General features: G+C 37.3%; 1 pseudogene; it reads left to right on the forward strand.

The window, feature by feature from the left end:
- Positions 1 to 20,191: 20,191 nt before the first annotated feature.
- Positions 20,192 to 20,717, forward strand: LOC149237261 (uncharacterized; annotated as a pseudogene).
- Positions 20,718 to 20,980: the final 263 nt, after the last annotated feature.

A 20,980-nucleotide genomic window follows, 5' to 3' on the forward strand; every position in this document is an offset into this window, starting at 1 on the left:
AGCCCAGTCTGAAATATATGTCCCACCCAGTGTTTAAAATTGAACACGTAAGAGCCCTTCATAGGGGCTTTGGCATGTCACAGAAGTAGGGAGGAAAACTTCATAGTCAAAAGAAATTTAAAATTTGAGTTTTGCAAGTTTAAAAAAAAATTGAAATAATATTTTAAAATGTTTTAAGAAGGGTTGTCAACCCACAGAATTTTTTCTTAAATTTCAATTTTACTGAGGTCCATACTCTATCCCGACATGTCTCCGACTCACCGAGTCACCACAGTGGTTACCACTCTTCTTTTTTTCATTCGTTGAGAAAGAGCAGTCTCCGAACCTGCCCCTTACATTTCCCTTTGGATGTCACCTACAAAAGGGGTTTCATATGATGCTTGCCTATATTATACAACGTTAAACCCCTCTACTGCCAAATTAGTGTTGCTTCAAGAAGATGATGTTGTGGTGATCAGAGATTTCCTAGAGTAGGTGAAGGTAGCACAAATATTAAGAGAAAGTCCCAAATTTTTCATCTGCCATGCCAATTTAAAGCGTTTCGATGAGTATGTTTCTCCACTTTTTGTAGAGCATGAACTGCAGATGGAGCACCTCTATTTTATGCTTCCTCTATTTTATGGAGCACCTCTATTTTATGTAGAATCCTCTGACAGCCTCTGATATGGCTTCCCTAGCCATAAAAACCAGCGTTGCCATGGATCGAAGCCACAACTGCTCCCGAACTCATAGATTTATATCTTTTGTTTGGAGCACCGAAGTTGGAGATGAATGTAGAGATTAGTGATCATAATGGAAAAATGAGGAATGCATTGATAATTTCGAGAGGGTTAATGTGCATGATGGAATCTGACCCTGCGACGCCGGCATAGGAACGATGAGAAGGAATCTGAGAACTATTGAGGAGGTGGCCTTCGGTTATTGACACAACAACTTCACTTTTCAACTCCTGGTCAGTAAACCTTATCCTCCACAGATGCTCCTGGTTAGAATCAAGTTTGAAATTAGATTTCCCTCCAAACTCAGTGCTAAGAAGAATGCTAGAATCAAGAGAATTCTGGAAGGCCATGCTTGACATTGTTGTTTCAAGTTGAGCCTCTTTTATTATAGATACTTAACAAAACTGAAATAGATATAACAAAAATAACTGATTGTAGTTGCGAGTTCCTCCACCAAATCATAAAAGTTACCATTTGTATATCTTCTCAGTGAGCTGAAATAAGTGGCCAGAGTTATATCTACATTTTTCATTGAGTCCTACTGTCTATCAAATGAAACCTCCTTATTCTTTAACTTCACTGGAGTACCAATGATGTAAGCAGTTCCAAGCCGATGATATGATTTACTCTATGTACACTTAACACCAAGACAATACAACCATCCAAAGCCTTTGGTATGATTTTGTATCTAGCTAACCATGTCTCAATAAAAGTTCTTCAGACATGAAGGCAAAATAAATAGAAAATTTTCAGTTGTCTTAGTGTTGGAATTTCTTTGGAAAAACGCATATTGAATCTTCAAATGCCACATCTATTTCACTCATCATTGGAAAACTACCAAAGGCACTCTTTTAGTCCAATGTAGCATGTTTGTAATTACAAATCCCATTAACCATAATTTGATCATCCATCAACAACATTGCCTTTTACTATTTGGATAACATTGTATTTGTTACATATATGTTCTTCATCAATCGTATCAATTTAATAGCAAGTTCCCATACCACATCAAATGACTCTTCGGAAAATGGCATTTGTACTGTGAAATCATCTTATTGAGGCTCTTTTGCCCCATGTTTTCAGAGTTTAACCTTCAATTGCACGTTGAGATGTAAAGTTTTTCTTTCATCTCAAACTAATTCTGTTTTGGATGTCCTTACACCAACCTCTGTGTTATAGACATTTTTGTGCCTCGCAGCATGGAGCATGAAATGTCAATAATTACAGGGATCCTCAGTCCCTAAACATGTTGTTCTTACCCCTAAAAGAACAAGGTCATCAAACAACAGCACTTCCAATCAGTTCTCCACCTGAAAACACTTCAAAACAGGCTTATTTTGGATCATGTCAGCTGCTCCACTGAGCTTCTGCGCTGGAATGCAACTGTCCCTCTTTGTACCTGCGCTGGAAGTCAAAAGTAATGAAGGCTACCTGCGCTGGGCGAGATTGGCCAAGTGGCACAGTCATCCTGCAAGGTGTCAACTGCCCAGGAAGCTTCCAAACTGACACTTGGTTCATAAGATTCGCCCTGTGATGAGTAAGAGGTACTTGATCACCATGTGTAACCAAGGATCTCCAAGTGGACTCAAGAACTGAAGATTAACTGAAGAGGGAGAGGACACTAGTCAGCTCTATGCCAGCCTCAAGCTGACTCATCCTCTCTTCTTCTCTCCTATATATAGAGCTCTTCTATGAGGTCTAAGGGGGCTGGAATTTTGTGTAAAGCAAGGAGGTGCTGTTGGATTACAGTTAGAGCTATTGGGTGATTGTTTTACTAGAGGTGAAGAGGAGAGTTCTTGCTGCTGGGGAGGTGTCGCTGGATTGGAGCCATCATTGGTTGTAACCTTCTCAGAACCCTGTTACTTCTATCAATAAAGTTTTGCATGTTCTCCTATATACTTGTATTGCATTGATGTATTGTATTTACATGTATATTTGATTCACTCTAATCCATGCATCAGTTATGAGTACTTGTATCTTGTAGTTTCCTCTCTCGTTTTGTGCAGGGCTTGTGTGTAGCTGGACCGGCAAAGAGAGCAAGGAGCTGGGAACAAGAGACAAAGAGAGAGGATCAAGATCGACTAAGCGAAGGATACCAGGTTGGTTGATCATTTCTTCCCCCTCTCTGTACTTTCATAAAGGAAAACATCAAAGCTTTACTTTCAGTTGTTGCTAAAGACTGTCACCTTTAGAGTAGGGATAGGGTCATCTGCATCGGATACTTTTCCCCACAACAAACTGGCGACTCTGCTGGGGAACCTAGTATCTTGTTGGTGTTTGTAGTATTTTTCTATTCATTTCTTGAAGAAAAGAGTACCAAATCGAAAAGCTTTTGACTATATCAAAAGCGAAGTAGAGGGACTGCTACTCTTGCTCATTTGCTGAGAAAATTCAAGATTTGAAGAGCTTATCTACAAAAGACTCTTTACTCTTTGTGATAGATCTTCATCCTCTTGATCATACCTTAGCCTATACTTGACCTATAGCTTTTTATTTCATCAAAAACAGTGCATTTTTGAGCTTTTTATGACCCGGAAAACTTTGTAGACGAAACTCTCGTGAGTCAGTGCAGGCTGTACACAGGCAGCCTGCATTACAGCGCAGGTACTCCCTTCGGGAACTGCGCTGAGAGTGAAATTGGCAGACTAGAACCTGCCCTGGTCCAGTTAGCCCTTGTCTTGCTCAGTCTTCCTATTGTGTCTTGGCCCTGTTTGCACTTGTTTTCGGCTGATTGCTTGCTGGTTATTGTACTTGCTGTAAGCCACTTCTCCTTGACATTATTCCGCCTCAGTTGTGTGATGAAACTGTGAATGTTCTTTCAGTATTTCTTGTTGCAGTTACAGTTTCCCGTTGTGAAAAGCGAACCAGTATAGCTGTGGCCTCTTAGATCCTGAACTGTAAAAGTGTCTTTGGGATCTGAAGAGTTAGTTTTATTACTGTTCATGGCTGTTTGAGTTTGTTTGTTTTTCACTTTATGGTTTGAATTCATATATTTTTAGTGTTGAAACAAGTACCTGTAAAGCGTTTTTTCATTTTAGAAAAAATTGGTTTGTTTACGCTTCAAATTGAATTCGAAAGTCATACAACAGTTTTCCTTTTGACTACATCAACATTAAAGGGAAAGAAAAGAAATACATGCATCTTGCATTTGCATTTTGATAAGTTTGGGTGTCTGATCTAGGAGAAAGTGCATTAGTTTGTGCTTGGTGCTCTGTGTGGAAAGATATTGTTTTTCTCTCCCCTCAGTAGTTAGGATTTTCAAAGCTAAAAAGATTGTGAAAGCTTGCTTATCATTTTAGCTGCATTTAGGAATTTGTACCAATACATCTCGTGGTGATCCTGAAAGACAAACTGATAAACAAGATCAACTTAAAATATATTGAATGAATCTAAAAACGCATTATAACATAACGCTCACAATAGAGGTCTAGGTAGAGACGTGTTCCGGCGTCGTTAAACGTAGTGACTGTCGATCTCTACGAAGGTGGGTGATTCCTCCTGAGGGACGATAGCACTAATACGGACTTGTGCTCCCGCGTACCGTCGCGTATATTGGGAGACCCCTATAGGCAATTATCCTTTATCCTTAGGAAGCCGTGTCGACCGCCCTACTAATTGCGATGCAGTGAACACAGCATTCACGAAGATCGACCACCCGTACCGTAAAACGTATTCTGTGGTTTCGCGAAAGGTTTGGCACACCCTCTGCCTAGATCTCCAGAGCAGTTTCTTTTGGCCCTTTTCAAAATCTATAACTGAAAAGGTCCAACCGAGAATTTGTCACTTCGGGCTCGTTAATACATCGAAGGCGACTAGAGTCATCTTTAGCTTTTTCTCGACTCTTAAAACATGAAAAAGCAAAGTTGTGTCTAAAAGCGTCTAATAAAATTCATTCAATACGGAAACATAATTCCCCTTTTTGTATTTTAGTTGATCAAGTAATCCGCAACCGTGGAGGAAAGTCAATTAAAACTCCGTCGTTCGGGGAGACTCGCGAGTCAACCACCTTCGTCTCCGGAACCGAGAGTAGTACGGACGAAGCGAACTCGCTTGACCAGGTCAAAATCTCCTTTTAGAGTTAGAACGGAAGTTCCAACAACATCTGAGATTCTGGTCACTCCCAATATTTCTGGAATCCCTGCCTCTATTGAAGAAGTTCAACAACAACAGAAGGACAGTGGTATTGATCCTAGTCTGAAGACAAGTACTTGCATAACTGAACCAGTTCCATCTGAAACCGGTCCACAGAGTCTTGTTGTTCAAACGACCATCGCTGTCGAAGCAACCCCTTCTTCGGCACCAGAAATCTTTTACGGACCTGACGGTCTTCCTCTTCCTCCTGGTCTGATTGCAATAGAGGAAATCGTAGAGGACCAGCAAGCAAATACTCCAATTCATTTTGGAGTAGGTACCCCTCTTTTTCCTTCTGCATCAGAAGTTTGTCTATCACCACCAGAAGTTCCTGAAGAATCATTAGGATGTTTATTGGATAGACTTAAAATGTCTGAACAACCGTCGACATCTAGAACTGTGCCAAACGACACAGCGACAGCAGAAGTTCCTGCTGCCAATCCAACGATGTTTGCCGGCATACCAGCCGTCCCGACTAGCTCTCATCAGCTAGAAGGAGTCCACCCAGGGACTATTATGACAACTTGGTTTGTTCCAGTTTGTTCTTCCGGTATAATACCCGGTAATTATTATGTTGAAACTATACAAATTGATCCCTTTGGGAATCAGTTTGGGCCATCCAGTCCTCAAAGGCCATCTATACCCTTGAGCTCCGGATTGTTACCGTATGGGGGGCAATATGCCCTTTCACTTCCCCTTCCGGGGGGATACCCATACGGTAGTTTTCAACAACATTCAGGTTTGACTGAAGTAACGACGAGTGGTTGGGTACCTATGTTACCCCAACAACCAAGAGTTGTATATTCCATGCAACAGGGTGTACCTATGTCTAGTATCCTGACGACGCCAGCAATTGTAACCGTGTCGCAAGTTCAATCGATGCCTGTTGTATGTCAACCCCAAGTTGTAATACAACAGCCTATTGACCCTGCAACACAACCACAATCGCCAATTGTCGGGACGACACAGATACAAACGGGAACCATAACCCCGCATCTTGGTCCGTCGGTTAGTGTCGCACAGCAAAACATGGCTTCACAACCATGGATGGTGCAATACCAACAACCTCAGTTTCAACAGGTGTACCAGGGATCTGAGCAACAGATCTTTGCGAATAGTGGGCAACCCTATATTCAGAACGGGTTAAACCAACCACTTTACAGTGGCCAAGCCCACCAGCCGTATCAGTCATATCAACATCAGTTGCATTATGCTGGTATGCAAAGACCTACTGCTCAGGCGATTCCATCGTATCCTGGGTACGCCTCGCCAAACCTGAATCAGCAGTTGCCATTCGTGGCGACCCTAGAATTACCAGATTTACATCGATTAACGAACGATCCAATCGCCTATGCCCATTGGTGGCCAGCGATTCCTCACAAACTTCCTTCGGACATTCCTAAATTCAATGGAAATCCGGGCGAAGACCCGTCGAATCATGTGATGAAATTCCATCTGTGGTGTTCGTCGAATACCTTGAATGATGATTCGATAAGACTTCGTCTTTTCCAGAGGACATTGACTGGTCCGGCGGCCAAATGGTATATTGAATTACCTAGAGCCTCTTTCGACAATTTTAGTTCCCTAGCCACGACTTTCTTAACACACTTTCAGTTACCTATAAGGTACGAAACTGGAACAGAGATCTTGACCAATTTCAAGCAGACAACGGCCACACATATATTAGATCATATACATGAGTGGCGTCGTCGTCGCAGAATGGTAAAGACCTATGTTCCAGATCAGCTATTGGCTGAGTGGTTTATAAAGTCGCTTCTGCCTGCTATAACAGAAGATGTGGCCAAGGGAGGCGTCGTAACAGAGGAGCAAGTTATTGCTCGTGCTCAATATTTGGACTTAGTATATACTCAGTCGGGCACGCTCTATGATAAGATACCTGACGCCCCCAGACCGGAATTTTCAATCCCTCCTCCTCCCGGATCAAATAGTGACTCTCATGCCGGTGATGGCGTGATTGGAACTGCAAATGCTAAGTCGACAAGGGATTCAGATAAGAAAACCTGTAAGACTTCGAATCAAAAAGCAAATCAAGAGATTCTTGCTTCGGAGGTAAATGCTGTATCTACGGATAAAGGCAAAAACTCCAAACAACCAGGAAGCAAGAAGAATCAAAACAAAGGGAAGAAGAAGAAACAAGGAGAGTCATCTCCTCGAAAAACCTCTTCAAGCCCTCCTCGAGATAGGAAACCACCTTATGGGTGTCAGATATGTGATGAGGATCACTGGACGAGAGAATGTCCATACAAAGCTGATCTAAAAAGATTCTTAAAGAGTTCGCAAACTCCAGCTGTGTTAACTGATCCGTTTCCCGATCGAGGAAAAAATCTGGTTGGTAGTGGAAATGCTTCACCGTCGCAAGTGCTTATGTTATCGATATCGAAGCAACAGGATGATGCTTTAATTTCGACAAGGAACAAAGATTACGGGAATCCACAGGTGTCGAACGATAAAGGTAAAGATCAACCTAGCAGTTCGACAACAACTTCGGCAGAAGTTGTACCCCCCATCACACATGAATTAACAATAAAACCGCCAAAGGGAGTAGTACACAAATCGACATTTAATCCTCGTGCTAGAGCGGCACAACATTATAATATAGTGGAAGATTTGGCGCAATCGCCATCTGCTATGTCGACTCTTGAGGTACTACAAAATTGCCCATCCCAAAGGCAGGCATTGTTATCAGCAATTGATGGGGTGGATCCTAAAAATTCCAATCTTGTATCCTTTGATCACAAAGGATATGATCCTCAGTTACCAGCTCAACTAGCTTTCCTCATCCAAGTGAAAGCCCTCAACAAAACTGTTCATCGAACAATTATTGATGAGGGGGCATCGACATGTATTATGTCGATGAGTTGCTGGAAAACTTTAGGATCTCCAACCTTGACGCGATCATCAACAACATTAAAAGCATTCGACGGAAGGACATATACCCCTTACGGTATCCTTAGTAACTTGAGGGTTGAACTAGGGGGAAAAACAGTAGAAATAGATGTTGAAGTCATCGATGGCAATCTTGACTATAACATCCTACTGGGAAGACCATGGATTTATGCCATGGAAGCTGTTGTGTCGACCTATTTTAGGAAAATCGCATTCCCCTTTCAAGGAGAGATTACGATCATTGACCAACAAAATTTCCTCCCTAATGGTTCACAAGTTACAGGAAGCGTTCCTCTGATCCATGGAAGCGACCATTCGTTTCAAAATATCAGAGTAGGTCTCCTAAAAGACCCTGCCTTAATGGGTACTTTCGCCCTACCGCCTCCAATTAATCTGGCGGAAGTGGCCACGGTGGAAACCTACAAAATGAAATCTAATCCAATCTTCTGGTTGGATTCGGAAGATTCCTAGATATTTGGTCGGCTTCGAGGATAGTTCCTATCTCAGGTCAACCTCGTTAAAAAATGAAAAACCATGAGGATAGTTCTTTTACTATGTCAACCTCATTAAAAAATGAAACAATCCCCTGTCCAGATCTCAATGGTAAACCTTCATTCCAATCACCAAAGTTGAATGCAATGAAGCTTGGGGGGCACCCTCCTTTGACATGCGTCATTATGATGCTGGGGGCATGCGTAAATCATCGAGCAGTTTTAGCACATAGTTCATGCTCGTTAAAAAATAAACGCAAGATCCGAGCAGTTTTAGCGCATAGTTCATGCTCGTTAAAAAATAAACATAAGTTTATGAGCAGGCTTTCCTTTAGTTCAAGCTCATTCAGAAAAAATGAACCGGTAAATACCCTTCTGAGATCGTAAATTCATCAGCCATAAAAGCCTTGGTCGTGTTTGTGCACCGTCACCTCCACCGTCATTTGGCCGATCATTCACTTCCATTTGTGTGTTTACCCTTTTTGAGGAACATCTGCGAAGAGTGATTTCACTTAGCCATCCTTGTGACACTGCCGTGATTGGAATATTCCAACTTATACCTGGAATCAGTTGCTATCCCTGTTTATCACTCGTTCCTCAAAAGACGAGTCTTCTTTGAGCTCTTTTCACTGACTCGTAAAATATGAAAAGTTTGCCGAGTTTTGGCCTTCCAGCTCGTTAAATGACCGGAACGCTATCCCTCCTCTAAATTTTAATCTTTTTGGACCTGAGGGATTATTGCACAAAAGGATCGAGCGCTTGTCTTGTTCGGCTCGTTAAAAGTACCGAACAGCCATCCCTTCTGTATTGTTTTATACTTTTTCGGACTTAAGGGATTTGCTGACGAAAAAGGAATCATGGAGTTAACTTTCTGTACCTTTTCAGACTCTCTAAAAATGAAAAGGACCGAGTTTTCTTTGTCGTTAGACTCGTTAAAATGATTAAATAGCGACAAACTTGTCTTTAGACGAGAATGAGTTTCCCTATCGCTAGGCTCGTTAAATCATAGCGATGGGCTTGCCCGAAGGGCAGGTTATAGAACAAGCATATGTTATCCTCCTCAAGCTTGACAAAAATAAAGAGGTACTGGTCAGAAATGACTGGGGAAAAATTGGGAGAACATTCAAAGTTTAAAGGTAGCAAGTCACTCTTGAACATGACACTTTTCCTCCGTACCACATCGGGTTGGGTTGTTTCATTCACCGGTCTCATCACCATGGTCCTCGCCAAACCATCCACATTTGGGGTAATGCTACCGATCCATCGCATCAGTGTCGTTATATGTTCAAGAGGGGTCATTCTGAAAGTGTCAACCGTGTCCCATCCACTACCATACATTATCCTTCATCCATTCATGATCGCCACCCTGAATCATATGTCACAGTTTGTTTTCACCTCCACTAAAATCATTAGCTCCGTTCCGTGTCATTGATGTGGGATTCATTAAGGCCCTCCTTTGACGGATCGCTTCTTGTCGACTTCAACTCATTATCCAAGAAGTTGATCTAGGAACACCCCCATCGGTACTTTGAAGCTTGCATGCCTCAATGGCAAGTTTCTCACTTCCGACGACAGGTATACATCAATGACCTTCGACCAGAAGATTTTGCGTGGCGTTCGACGCCAAGTCCTTTATTCACGCCACGTGAATTGTACTGCAGTACCTTGAAGGTCATCGTCATTATTGGTGATTCCTCTCGCGCTTGTTAACGGTTTTCATTATTGACCGGTAATCAAGCGATGTCTTTCCATGTTCGACTTCAGCGCAATTCTCACATGGATCGACTTGTACTTAGAGTGAAGATCGAACGAGTTTGAAGACCCCGGATCTAGTTTCATCCATCCGGGTTGCGATATATATTCAGGAAATATAAAAGCATTTGTCATGTACATCATTGCAACAGATGATCATCCTATTCAAAGGATGATAATTTCAGCAGAAAATTATCAATCTACCTTCAGACGATCGTCTGTCATATGTACCAAAATGTATTTATAAAAGCTGAGCATGGGAATGCCCGCCTCAGCTAGATCATGAAAATAGAATGAAAAATAATGTATTGTATTGTATTGTATTACAGGGCACTCTCCTCAGCACTGGAACGAACTTCGGATCCTCTAGATAAAGCATTTCACCCGATAAACGGCCTCATACTTTAGGGGGCAACTGTTATAGACATTTTTGTGCCTCGCAGCATGGAGCATGAAATGTCAATAATTACAGGGATCCTCAGTCCCTAAACATGTTGTTCTTACCCCTAAAAGAACAAGGTCATCAAACAACAGCACTTCCAATCAGTTCTCCACCTGAAAACACTTCAAAACAGGCTTATTTTGGATCATGTCAGCTGCTCCACTGAGCTTCTGCGCTGGAATGCAACTGTCCCTCTTTGTACCTGCGCTGGAAGTCAAAAGTAATGAAGGCTACCTACGCTGGGCGAGATTGGCCAAGTGGCACAGTCATCCTGCAAGGTGTCAACTGCCCAGGAAGCTTCCAAACTGACACTTGGTTCATAAGATTCGCCCTGTGATGAGTAAGAGGTACTTGATCACCATGTGTAACCAAGGATCTCCAAGTGGACTCAAGAACTGAAGATTAACTGAAGAGGGAGAGGACACTAGTCAGCTCTATGCCAGCCTCAAGCTGACTCATCCTCTCTTCTTCTCTCCTATATATAGAGCTCTTCTATGAGGTCTAAGGGGGCTGGAATTTTGTGTAAAGCAAGGAGGTGCTGTTGGATTACAGTTAGAGCTATTGGGTGATTGTTTTACTAGAGGTGAAGAGGAGAGTTCTTGCTGCTGGGGAGGTGCCGCTGGATTGGAGCCATCATTGGTTGTAACCTTCTCAGAACCCTGTTACTTCTATCAATAAAGTTTTGCATGTTCTCCTATATACTTGTATTGCATTGATGTATTGTATTTACATGTATATTTGATTCACTCTAATCCATGCATCAGTTATGAGTACTTGTATCTTGTAGTTTCCTCTCTCGTTTTGTGCAGGGCTTGTGTGTAGCTGGACCGGCAAAGAGAGCAAGGAGCTGGGAACAAGAGACAAAGAGAGAGGATCAAGATCGACTAAGCGAAGGATACCAGGTTGGTTGATCATTTCTTCCCCCTCTCTGTACTTTCATAAAGGAAAACATCAAAGCTTTACTTTCAGTTGTTGCTAAAGACTGTCACCTTTAGAGTAGGGATAGGGTCATCCGCATCGGATACTTTTCCCCACAACACTCTGCTTAATAAAATAGTAATTCAAGGAAAAAGACATAAAACATAACATTTGGTGAACATAAATGTTATGAACATAATTGGCCTGTTTGAAATTCACTTGTCAGTTACAATGTGTATAAATTGTATGATGAATACTGGACTTGCAGTCATGTTGGAAAGGGCTATTATTCTTGATAAACTAAGGAATATCTTGTAGTTTGCAACATTGTAAATCCATCGAAAACCAATAGTATGTTGTCTTGGAACTGCCTTTACCAAAATGTTTCTCTTGGACAAGCTTAGACTAATCAAAGTTTATTTTTATCTAAGAAATGGGTGGTTTCCCCTTACCTTCCAACAATGGAAATGAGGCCGTGAATGAAATTTCAAAGATTTTCTTTTAGGTTTTCTAACAAGGACAAATCCACTGTCTATTATTTTATATTCCTAGAGTTGCCTAACTCCTGGGAATAATTCATCTTGGCTCTGTTCAATGATTTCATTTTTGGTAGAAGGCTAGCCCCTAAAGATCCATATCCCCTTTTCCAAAGGAAAACATTGATTCCTAGTTGGGTTCCTCCTAAACTAAAGGGCCTCTTAAAATAAATTTTGCTTACCATCTCAATGCTTTTATCAATTATCCTAATCTCAACCCCATGTATGATATGTGATGAAAAAAAGTTCTATGTGAATTTTCTAGGGAGAAGAAGAATGAGTGTACAGGAACCATGTCTTTGCTTACAACTGATAAATAATGATAAATACTAAGTAGATAAATGCAGGTACCCTTAATTTCCATAAACATACTTCTAAGTCATGTGAGCTAACTGGTTATAGGTGTAAGTAATTTTTTTATTGGAAAGCACATGGATTACCAAATAAACAGAACAAATGCACAATTGCAAGTACGATACGCAATAGATCTAATTTTCATTAGTCACATAGGGGAGGGATAAGCTACATAGATGATAGGAGTAAAAGGGAAAATAATATTTAGTCACAGATGATTATGTATTGGGTGATTGGCCAAGCCAGTTGAGTAGCTATTACCTAACAAAATGATTATTTAATTACATCATTTCTTGTTTATTAGTACTTATGTGGATTACTTTTCAAAAAGGAGGGATCAATGATCCGCATCTAATTCTATAGATGGAAGTACTATACTAACTTTTTCTTGTTAGTTGGATGATGTGGGAGCATAAGTAGGCATGAATATTTCTAGTTAGAATTTGAAAATTGTTTCTCAAATGCAGGCAATTTCAGGGTTTATTTTATTAGATCGATGTACATTCTTAAACAATATCCAAATTGAATTAGAAGTGAAAAAATATTGGGAAGCCACAATTCCAAACCACGAAAGCTATATTGAAGCTCATCCTAAAATTTTAGCATGGATTATTCAAGATTATGTTGGAATGAGTACATTGCAAGTCATATATGATGCCGCTTTACAATTGTGTATAATCCCAAATAAGGTTACAAAATGAAAATGGCCTTATTATACATTCAAAGAGAAACCGTTTTACAGCTCTTGCCAAAGTCTACCATTTATAGTTCTTGAAAAAGTCTAGAATTGCAATTTGGTAGTGCAAGTTCTCAAAATTTGATCAAGTTTCAGCCATACCGATAATGGAAGAGATATAAAATTTCAATAATTTTCTCTGAATATGAGTTATATCTTCTTGCAATGATAGAATTCTCTTTCAAAGATGATGGAAGAAATTTTTATGATCCTTGTTTCATGCCAAACGTGTAGTATGTTCCTATAAATATTCTTTGTTGTTCATTTCCATCAATCTGCCAATCAAACAACAAGTGAAGTGTCAACTCAAAAAAAAATACTCCCAAGATACAAATACTGAAGATTTTGTTGTTCAGTCTTTCACAACATGCAAGGGGTAAAAATATTATCATAATATGATCTCTGCTAAAAAACCAGCTTAGATCCATCTTAACTCTGAAGTTTTCTTTGCTCTAATGATATTGAGTTTAGTATGAATTGTTGTGGGAATTCATAAAAATTGGAGCTTAATCATTGTATTCAGGTTCTTGTAGTTTTTCTAAGGGATTGGGTTTGGTAATGGATAGTATGAGGTTGCACGAGATGGAACAAGATTGAATATTTGCACTAGAATGAGCCTGACTGTTATTTGTTTTGCTATAAATCTGAAGGTTCTTATAGGTTTTCCTAGCCATAATAGTATGAGATTTTGTGTAAATGATTATGAGAATTCATGATATTTAAGATGTATCAAAGATTTGAAGATTTGCATTTGATTGTGAAGCAGTTTCTGATCAAGTCCTAAATCAATTGAGTTTTACGTGGTTATGTGCTATATTGAGGAATATCTATATTGGTCCAAACATGGGGTTTAATTCATCGGTAGACCACTTTGACAAGCTCCCAGATTCACTTTCGCTGCTTATATTCAACAAATTTGGTGATATTAAGAACTTGAGATGATGTTGTGCAGTTTCAAAGAGGTTCTCTAGTATAGTCCCCCAAGTGCAGATTATGGTAGTTAAGGTGGACTATGTCATATCCAGTGAAGAAACCAACCTTAATAACAGTGGTAAAAACACGGGGATATGGAGCTATTTGACGAGAATCATGCTGGTTAATAGGTATCATTGTTAGGGCATGGCAGACATTGCAACATTTTTTCGGCCCAAATAAATCCATGGTTGCAGAGGTTTCCCATCATTCTCCCGGTGAGGTTTTAAAGAATTTCAAGGAAGTGTAGAATCTAAGGATTGAATTTCTTGGTGGGGAACTCAGAATTGATCAATCAACACACCCTTTGATCTTTCAAAACTTTCACCAGAAATGGGAAGACTCTTGGTGTCCTGCTATGATCTTGGCTCAAGGAGTAGACTCCCCTTATCCGTGAGTCTTGACTCTTGCTAAATCATAAGATTTGGTATATCTGGCTTGCAGGTTGCTGGAAATACTCTTGGTGTTATAGTGGTAGCCATGAGGGTTGATCTGGGGTCTCCCTTAGATTAGTCCAAACAATTACCGATTTACCATGTGTTAAAAAAAAGAAATGGAAAGATAATTCACTGTTGTCAATTGAATTTCTCTTTTGTTTTATGCTTTTCATTATGGAAGGGCGACTAGAATGTATGACCCTCTAAATGAAATTAAAACCTTCCCTTCAAATTTGATCACTGGTCCCACCAACTGCATTTACTGCATTAACCACATACGTCAGAACAGTTAAGTCAGATTGGTCTGGCCTGAGGACGTCGGAAAAGTTGAGTCAGATTGGTCTAGCCTGAGGACGTCGGAAAGACGGAGCTATAGGATGTATGGGTCATATCGTCAAATCAAGCTATGGAGAATGTATGTGAACCAGCCACCATAGAGGCATTAAATGCCCTATGGCAGGCTGGTTAGCTCTTGTCGTATATCATTATCATACACAAAACATTTAACATATGATAAATTAAACTAATTTAAATATTAATATTTAATATATGATTAATTAATCTAATTTGAATAAATTTTTTTAAGAGATGAAAAATTAAATTAATTTGAATACATTTTTATGAGATATTTTAAAAATAATTAAAATTTGGATTTTTTTTAATATTAAAAAATGATTATTTAAATAAACTAGTGTATCTCTAAAATAAGGGTTAGGAAGGCTAAAGAGGGAGAAGTTAAATTTTTGTTACAGTTAAATTTTTGGTTATGAGTAAATGTATTGAATGCAATATTAACAATTTATTTAAAACAAGAATGCAATCTAAAGTTAGAAATTATGTTTTAGAAAATATTGCATAAAACATTGTAATTTGCATTGGTCAATGTTAAATTAATAGGCAAATGGAATCCTATAGTCTTGATTTGAAAGGAACTAATAAATTGGGATGTCTACGCATTTACAATTTCACTCCTACATAAATAATGGTGAGAAGTAAGTATATTTATTTACATCTTATTCTTATATTTATTTTTTATGCAAAGTCTTGCTTAAGTTATGGTGGGAACTAATTGATGAATTAAGTTACCCCCTACAAAATGCTAATGAATCATAGATCTAATAACTTCCTTGTAAAAAAAAAATTAGAGGGCAAAATTTTTCTCTAGAAATGGATTTTGTTGAACACTTATGGATACAACACTCTGAAACAATGTTTTCTATTGCAATATAAAATTTGGGCCATGCCTTGCAATCAAAATTCAGTGCAAGTCCACTTACTTTTACAAATACAAAGTATAGTAACTTTGACAATCATTTCTCATGCCATATTGCAAAATAATTGTTTATATAAAATAGTAATATGTTCTAAAGACTAACTATAAGTAAATGATCTCATATCTCCATACATAGTTTGGATCATGAAGATATTCTTGCCATTTCCCATTTTCATTTGTTAGCACTTCAACACCTCGACCACTTTTCCCTCTTTTTATATAAGAAGTACTACATTAAACAAAAAAGTTGCACATGGTCATAGCACATTCTTTCAACATCTTTGTCTCTTCCACCATAATTGTCAATTATATTATTATGATGATTTGAGCATATATTTACATGTCATCCATGGACTTTCATAAAAAACAAAGTGTCCTTGAATCTTTGTGATGACCATTTGTGGTTGTTTACATGATTTATTAACAATTAATGTAGGTGCTAAAAGATTTAGACCATTATATCTTTTATATAAATCATAATAATTAAATGTATTTTGTGTTTGACTCAATCAATTAGATTTAGGTAAAATTTCATGAGGGTTATTGGATTTTTAGGGTTTTATTTAGTAAGTTGATGAAGTTTATAAACTTATGGTAGAAAAACCAAAAAAATTGCATTGTTAAGGGTTGATGTGAGCTAGAATGAGTGTGATTCCTAACACAATTAAGTCATACTTTCTAAAATCATGGATTAGTCTCACAAATCACAAATACTTTAACAAATAAAAATAACTAAATCATTTTAATCTTAAAATTAAAATATTTAATATAAATAAAAAATCATATTGTTAAGATAAATGTTAAATGCATATCTAAATGAAAAATCATTCAAAATTATGTATTTAAATTAAAAAATAATAATCAACCTAGTACATAAAACATTTAATTAATTTTAATTTTAATTTTATAATAAAATTAAAAAAATATTTAAATATTAATATATTTTAAAATATTACTTCACCTTTAAAATTTTAAAATTTAATAGATGTATCCCATATCAAATCAAATCAAAATTTGTGCATGAATAACATTAATATTTTATGGTACCCTGATGGGGTGTTAATTAAGAAACTATGGTTGCATAGAAGGATGTGCCAACCTCACAATTGTCTCTTCCTCGTGATGGCATGGAAAAAGGCAGTTAAGAAGTGCATGTTAGCTTACTGGTGGATTTATTGTTTTATAGCTTCAGGTAGGGCGATGGATGAGCAATGGTGAAAGTTTAGTGTGAGAGGAGGTGAGGACAACTCCTCAACCTCCACTATTAGTTTCTTCCTGTTGAATTTTCACTTTCAATGGCAATATTTTATAGACAATCTATTTTATGGAATGTGTTGGGATCCTTGTCGTTCTAATGAATTTTAGACTGTCAATCACAAACTTGCTCCTATTGTTGGTTTTAAGACATGAATTTGGTATGCTTACTCTTGTAATTTGTTTGTTTGGGTGTTTAAAGGTAATTTCTCGGTTTTCTTGTTTAATTGAGTCTTTAGGAAATATTCTCAATCTTTGTGGGAAATTATTGTTATTTGGGAGCGTTGTCCATATTCTATGTCTCTGAAGAATTTAACATTTCTAATTGTAGCTTTAGAATTCAATTTATTTAGTCAATTGCATTTTGGTCAATGTATCATGAATCCTGCACTTACTGGTAGTTTTTAGGGTTTAGGGCTTTGTCATAGTTTCTTTGTGTCAAGTATTTGTATAAAGGAGTTTCATGAGTTGTTTCTAGGTTTTGTAATGACCCTGAGATATGGTGAATTTGAAAATATTTTGGGTTATTCTCACGTACTTTGGAAATTAGGTGATTATTTAGTTGTCTTTAGCTCAAGAGTTTAGGGTTCTCTATATCGTCTGTATTCTTGCTTTATAGGTAGAAGTTATTTAAGTGTTTTTCCTCGGTGTTCATTTTCAAATGTACTCATGCCTATTAGAAAACAAATGAGTAATAGGAGGGGTGGTGGAGATAGCATTGTGCAGAAAAGGGTTCATACTTTTTCCTATGACTCTGTTGCGACCTCCTTTGATGTTGTTCCTTGGGAAGTGAGAAAGGAAATTTTATTGCTAGAGAATAAGGAGGCAAGGGATTGTCCTTATCATTAGACTCTGAGTTGGTGGGGAAAGATATGAAATGGATCCTGGTAGATTTAGGAAAAGGCGACTTCATTTTATGAATTCGCTGGAATTATATCAACAAATGGCTACCTTGTTGCGTCTTATTTTAAAGATAAAAAAAGTGAAAAATTACGATGGTTCTTCTTCTTTAGAGGACTTTAAACGTATGCTCGGTAATCAAAGATTCTACCTAGATTATCTAGACTCTTGCTTGGCTCGTGTAGAAAGCTTCTTCATGAGTGATTCTTCCTATGGCGATCTCAGTGATCCTTCAACTAATAATGTTGATACAACTGCTCTAATTTCCTCTTAACATGACTAGAAAAGTGATTTCGGGTATTTTGTTATCAATTTTGCATGTGTCCTTCAGGTCTGGTTTCTTCTCAGTGGTCCTTTTCTTATTTTGGTATGAAGTATATAACCAAGGACTATTTTCCTTATTGTCCTATGGGTCTCACGGAGGCGAAGTGGGTATTGTGGTTGTTTTGTTATTCCCTTGGAGAGCCTTGAGCCTTTATTATTATTATTATCTTTCTAATAATTCAGGTGCATGGATATCTGGTTTTGGGAAACATTCTCATGATGGAGATATAATTTCTATATCTTTTGGTACAATGGTTTTTATGGTGCATACTATGGATGAAACATATTTAGCTTTTTTTGGTGAGACTACATATCTTTTCTCAGGTCTCATTCATGCATATTATGGCACATTTCTAGTTGTTTATGGCTCTCTTCTGCTTGGTGTACTTACATATAATTGTTCATTCACTTCTCTCTTGAAGGAAACTACCATATTCATGTTTTTGGAGGACATTGTTGTGTATTGTCTACTCTTAGCTCCACAACTTTGGAGCTTCTTGCATTCTGAATGGCATGCTGCTTTCTTTTGGTTTTGTGCACATAATGGATGCTTTCTGGTCTTTATGGAGGAAAGTGCAATTGTGTTTTTAGAAGAAATGGTTACAAATGTTTGGAGTTAACATTGAACAATGTTTTCAAATTCATGTTGTGCATCTACTTTGTTATTCATAGCTCTTAGATAAATACTTGGTGGTTATGGTTATCCTGCTCTTATGCCTTATTTGATTCAATGTTTAAAGGTATATATGAGCTTTAATTCACCTATAGCTTTGTTCACTACACAAATGAGCATATTTTGCGATGGTCTATATTTGATATAGGAGATATTGGTTTTATGGGTATGCGAGCATGGAAATGATAGTGATGTAATTTTGGGTTTTGATATTGAACAAAAAGTGTTGAAATTTACCAAAAAAAAAAAAACAAATAACAAACATTCATATTTTATGGTTAACATCATGTGTTCATAAGAATATCATTTTTATGTAATATCTATATTTAAACCAACATTCATATCTTGATTTCTATAAACATACACCATCTACTAGTGAAATAAATGTGTTGATTTTTATTTTGAGAAACATCTTATTAAAAAACAAAAAAATGTTAATTCAAACTACACATTTCCATAACAAAACCAACCAAATACCCAACAAAAATAATTATAAATTCATTCAAATTATATTACGAAAATATATATAATTTTAACAATATATTTTACTTATATAGTTAAATAATAAATTAATTTCAATCATTTAGTTTTTTTTTTTAAATAATTTTTTTTAATTTAATATATTGAACTTAAACGCTCACTTCGTCATCCTTGCAAATTTCTAAGAATAAATTTAACATATACGAAATCTATAATAAATAATAAATTAATTTCATCATAATCTCAACATTCATATATTTGGAAATTTTATTTTTTCTAAACCAACATAAATCAAGGCTTTTATATTTTTGTCCCACAAATTTAGCATGCTATGCCATGAATAATAGGTTAATTTCAACATATTCATAATTTTCAAATTTAAATATAAAATAGAAAATTTTAATATAATAAAATAAGTTATTTTTTTAATATTATTTATTAATATTAATTAACATTTAATGTTATAATAAAGAAGATCATACTACTTAAAATTACTTATCAATTGTAAGTAAAAAAACAGACTCTCACTATTACCAAATGCTTAAATCTTGAATTCAAAGCAAGCTCTCACTATTACTAAATGCTTAAATCTTGAATTTAAAACAGGCTCTCACTATTACCACATGCTTAAATCTTGAGTTATTAATCTATTTCCTGTTACATCTCCCAACGCAACTGGTTATGAAAGAGAAATATTTTTTTTCCTAACAAATTTTGGTTTAATTCTCTTATAAAATTTATATTACACATTCATGTTAATCATCTTAGCGCCCACCCTTAAAGCTTTTCAAATTTGTTTTATGCAAATAATTTTGCATTAGCGCAACAACCATGCAACTATGGAATAATTGTTTGCCTTACGATATTGTTTGCAACAACCATGAAACTATGCATGTCAGTTGCTCAACCTTTAATAACAACATTTCAATTCAATTCACAATTTAGTTCATTGTCTGGTTTGGAATTTTGAGGCTCATTCTGCAATGCCTTTTCTTTATTACAACAAACCTCTCATTTCATCCTTCCTAGGCATTTCCTTGCATTTAAGCAATTGGAAAGTTGACCATGGTTGTTTGTGACTATGATATTGATGATTGTGATGGTCAGGGGATTTGTAGAGGCTAAAGAAATGATATATGATGTACTGAAGAAGAATGGCCTTCCTGAAGGGCTACTGCCTATGAGGGTGAAATCCTATGCCTTGAATGATGATGGTCAGCTAGAGGTTTACCTACAGAAGACATGTTATTCCAAGTTCGAGAATTAGGTCTACTTCGAGAAAATGATAAGAGGGAATCTCAGCTATGGGCAGGAGAATCACTGGTGTTGCTGGTGTGGAGTAGCATGAGCTCTTCCTCTGGTTTCCATTTTATATGTATATCATAGCTAAAATTATAAATATTGGGAATCAATGGTGATGAAGAAGGATTTGTTTAGTGAGGGAGGTATAGTAGACTGGGTACGAAGCATGTGATGTCATGCCCCAAGTTACAACCCTCTTCAACTTTTCTGTTGAAAAGTGTGCAACAAGAAATGCTAAATTTAGGAAGTGCTAAAAATAGAACTGCTAAAAATAGCACTTCTAAAAATAGCAGTTTAGCCAATGAGCATTTTGGCTACCTTGGGTGAGAGGTGAAACTGCTAAAAATAACATCTTCTAAAAATAGCATTTCTAGGTCCC

The sequence above is a fragment of the Pinus tabuliformis genome, chromosome 8, assembly GCF_031772625.1.
Source record: "Pinus tabuliformis cultivar Carrire ecotype Pingquan chromosome 8, CPIR1, whole genome shotgun sequence".
Classification (NCBI taxonomy): Eukaryota; Viridiplantae; Streptophyta; class Pinopsida; order Pinales; family Pinaceae; genus Pinus; species Pinus tabuliformis.